We start from the raw sequence: 4,493 nt of genomic DNA on the forward strand, positions 1-4,493 counted from the left end.
AAGTCCCCTAATGTGTGTTAAATGTAAAAACATGCAAAATATACTTTCTTCAATGATCCTAAGGAGAAAAAATCCCAAACATTCTGAAAAAATTCCCAAATTGGCACAAAAATTTGATTACCTTAGGGCCTTCGATAATTACCGATGAAACCTACGGTAATCAATTTATCCTTGTTTGAAAATTTACCGTAGGTTTCATCAGTAATTACCAAAACCCCTATGGTTATCACATTTTATCAATTTTTTGGCCCCCACAAATCCCCTAATGTGTGTTAAATGCAACAACATACAAAACATACTTTCTTCAATTATCCTAAGGAGAAAAAATCCTAAAAGTTCAAAAAAAATTTTGAAATTGGCAAAAAAAATTTATTAATGTTGGGCCTTCAGTAATTACCGATGTAACCTATGGTAATCAATTTGTCCTTGCTGAAAAAATTACCATAGATTTCATCTGTAATTATCGAAACCCCTGTGGTAAATTGTGGTGATTTGCTTTGAAAAGATGGACAAATTGAAATTACCAACAGGATATCGATAATTATCGATGAAAATTATCGGTAATTTTTCCTGCAAGTAAATCGGGTTACCGATGGTTTCCATCAATAGATACCAATGGTCCGTCAGTAATCAAATTTTCTCACTTTTTCGATCATTTTTCCAATAACACAATGGCCAAAAAAATATATAATGATAACATACTCAGCAATTGTCATTTTAAGAGAACACAATGGCCAAATCCATGGTGTAATTGTTTAAAATGGTATTATTCCTTAAACATGAAACTGCTTTGAGCTTTTTACATTGAAGTTATACTCACATTTCTGTCGATTCAAAATCAGATTAGCCAATATGAGATTACGGTCCAATCAAAGACAAACAAGTAGAAGCAGTGCATCATAATGAAAGGCTAGTTTCGGTTTCAGATAAAATCTCAAAAGCATAGACTGCATCCGTCTGTTTTTTCAAGTTAAAAATCATAAATGTAAATGTAATTATGGCAAAAACTGATAAAATTGTAACTTTATAATACTATACCACGATGAATGTTGAACGTACATGAACAAGTGCTGTCAAAACTGATATACTAGCAAAGAGAAAATATTTAACCAAATAATACACAAACAATCATGTTTATCTAGCCAATGCATTGAAACTGCAAGTAAGATTTCAGTGTGTTCCAAGTATATATCTTTCTATAATATCAATTCAACTAAGTGAATTTGTTTTAGCTGCAAGATGAATGAGTGCTCGCTTAAGTGGTGCGAAGCTTCTTGTATATCTGCACAAAAGGACCGAGCTCGATCTCCCTATCAAGAAGCTGCTTGTGCAGATTTTCAGATTCCTCATCGGTCTTGTTCATTGCATCTGCAAACAAGCACCAGTAAAATAAAGGTTAAAAGTAATTAAGATAAAGTAGCTTATTATCAAATTTGGCTTCTCTACATTAATTCTTTTGTGTTTAAGCATAGCCACTAGGTACAAAACAACAGAATAAAACATGTGCTTGAGCACAAAGAAACTACACAATGTAGATTTCCAACTATAAATTATCATATTCTATACCTTGAAGCCTTTGGAGAAGGGAAGCAAGGGAACCGAACCTCAACATTTCTTCCTTTTGTCTCTCAAGCTCATGTAGCTTCTCCTATGTAGCAGCCAACTCTGTTGTTCTAATAATTTTGCACTGTGACCATAAAAACAGGAGAAAATGTTTCACAATCAACACAATAAATTCGACACTACCTAAAGAAAGCAAGATAAATATTACCTGATTTCTGAGCTCCATAATGCGTGGTTCATTTTCCAAGTTCTCCCCTGTGAGTTTAAATAAATTCAGGATCTGTTTCTCCATGCATAATTCAATTGTGCTTGACTGATATATATATATATATATATATATATATATAATTAAAAAAAAAAAAAAGAACTAGCAGATTTCTCCATGCATAATCCAATTGTGCATGACTGATATAACAAAAACTAGTAGATAACAAGAAAAAAATAACTCTCTAGCTGCAGTGTTTCTTTGCGAATTTCATCTCTAAGCTGATAATTGTCAAGTTGCAAAAAAATATCTAGGAAAAATAATCAGAACATAGACTCAAGTATCACAATAGCGAAACTACTATATATTGGGAAGGCATAAACCACCATGCTCATTAATAAACCATATAAATCAAGCACAAAAGTCATTGTATTAGCACAATACCCAATATTCACTAACAAGCATTTTAAAAAGGGGTTGATGCATGCACTTTATGCACTTAAGTACTACAGACAGATTCCCAAATAAGAGAAAAAGCTTATGTACGTACATTATTTTGAATTTTAACTTGATCGAGCGAAAGTAAAAATTGATGGTATGCATCCTTGTCAAACAAAAGCTTCCTTAACTCGTCAACACTAAAAAATATCTAATCAAAAACAAGAGAATGATAAATATTTATCAATAATGTTTAACCCAACTGCAAAATGAAACAAGAGAATGATAAATATCAATCAATAATGTGTACCCCAACTGCAAAATAACATATCAAAGCGTAAAACATTACAATAATCAAATGAAATATGAAGTTTATGACTTTTACAAAGATGACTAATATTTTCACAAATAGTAAAACAGATTATTTGTCAAGTCGGCTTTAGAAAAATAAAATTAAATGACATAACAAATGTATAAGTAGAAATTAGTTTTCTCTTCATAACAGAAAGAGAAGGAAATAAGCAAGTGGTGATGATACTATGAGAACAGTTTGATAGAATACATGCTTGTCTAAAGATTAATTAACCTAGTTCCATAAAGTCATATGAGTAATCAATATAAAATTTAGTCATGAGCATGAGGAACCTCATGTCTTATCCTTCAAAACAGCAATTACACCCACAAGCCATACAATAGATGGTTTGACTAACAAAAAAATTTATATTATCATAATTACCGAAAATTTGTATTATCATAATTTCTACACAAAATGACCAATAACCCCACTTCCTTTCTAGACAAAATGACTAATAGAATATATTTGTATTATACTCTACTTTCACTCTATTACCTTCAATGCCCATCAAAAAGACCTCAAATTTTCTTCTCGCAGAAGCAAGCAACCAAAGAAGCAAGGCATACCATAATTATTCATTCCAACCCATATCCCAAGTGGCATATCAAATACAGTCAAGCAATGAGTTGTATCAAACACCACTGCATCACTAAAGATCTTATATGGCTTGACAGAAGATGCATATGACCAGACAATTTTCTATAGTTGGTTGTTTGAATCAAGTGTATACTCAAATTTGAAATTAGGGTATTTGTCCTTAATATTTTTGCACATATACAAGTCTATGCTCTCATCGTCTGGGTCTAATTTCCTGAATGACTGCAAAAATACCAAAAGTGCACAATACCAAAAGTGCTAATAATAAATCACAATTTCTCCTATTTCCATGCCCTTAAAAAAAATGGTGGGTTTTTGAAATTTTTTGAAAAAATACCCAATTCAAGTGAGAAATCGATGAGAAATTACAGATATTTAAAGAGATACCAGGGGACAATGTAGCCCAAAATGGCCATGGTTCAAACAAAATGTCGGACAACAAAAGAGAAAAGAAGAGCGGGAAAGACAAGAAATGGGGAGGCAAGCAGAAAGTGTTATCTATTTTTTCTTTTTTTTTTCTCATGAAACGAAAACTCACTCGAAATGCTTCTTTGTGTTGGAAGAATTACGGAAAAGGCCAAAGCTCGAAGAAGAAGAAGAAGACGAAGAAACGCTTCTACGGGAGATGTTCATGGCAAGAACAACGGCCACAGCAGAAAACCTATAGTGCGCCTTAACAGTCAAAATCCAGTCCACAGATTCTTTCCAAGCCATCAATGAAGCACCATTCGAGCTCAATTCGCTGAAACAGTCATGGATCTCTTCCTCTTTAGGGATTAAAGAGTCAAGCTGATGATCATCCCAGAATAAGTCATTTTCTCTCGCTCTTGAGTTTAAAGACTTTAAAAATTGCATTACCCATTACACAAATCATCTCTCTCCCAAGCTCTGTTCGCCATTCTGTCTCAGTTTCTCTCCCTCTTTTCTTTGTGCTCCGTTCATGTCGTTCAGGTTCAGGGGAAAAATAGAATACACATACCCTTTCATTAATTCTTTCATTTGAAAGGATAATTTAAGAATATTGAAAAATAAAAGGGCAAAACAAAAAATATTGAAACCGAAGGGGTAAATTTCCTTAGAAGGCTTTCAATAGGGGTATTGGACCAAATTCCCCTTGTTTTAGCTAATAGACATGTCCAGGGAGGCCCAAAGGTCTGATTCTATACCAGAAAGGGTAAGGCCATGTGGCAGACTAGGAATGGGACAAAACTCCAAAAATACCGAAAAGGGTTTAAAATGGAAGTTCCCCGTGCCTCCTAACATTGGAGGGGCAACATCCATGTGCCTCCCACGGTGACTTTGTCGTAGCCTTTGTGCAGGGAAACAAGGAGTCAA

General features: G+C 33.6%; 1 pseudogene; it reads right to left on the reverse strand.

The window, feature by feature from the left end:
- Positions 1-1,008: 1,008 nt before the first annotated feature.
- Positions 1,009-4,187, reverse strand: LOC112491103 (vacuolar protein-sorting-associated protein 37 homolog 1-like; annotated as a pseudogene).
- Between the last annotated feature and the right edge of the window lie 306 nt (positions 4,188-4,493).

The sequence above is a fragment of the Ziziphus jujuba genome, chromosome 9 (assembly GCF_031755915.1).
Source record: "Ziziphus jujuba cultivar Dongzao chromosome 9, ASM3175591v1".
Taxonomy (NCBI): domain Eukaryota; kingdom Viridiplantae; phylum Streptophyta; class Magnoliopsida; order Rosales; family Rhamnaceae; genus Ziziphus; species Ziziphus jujuba.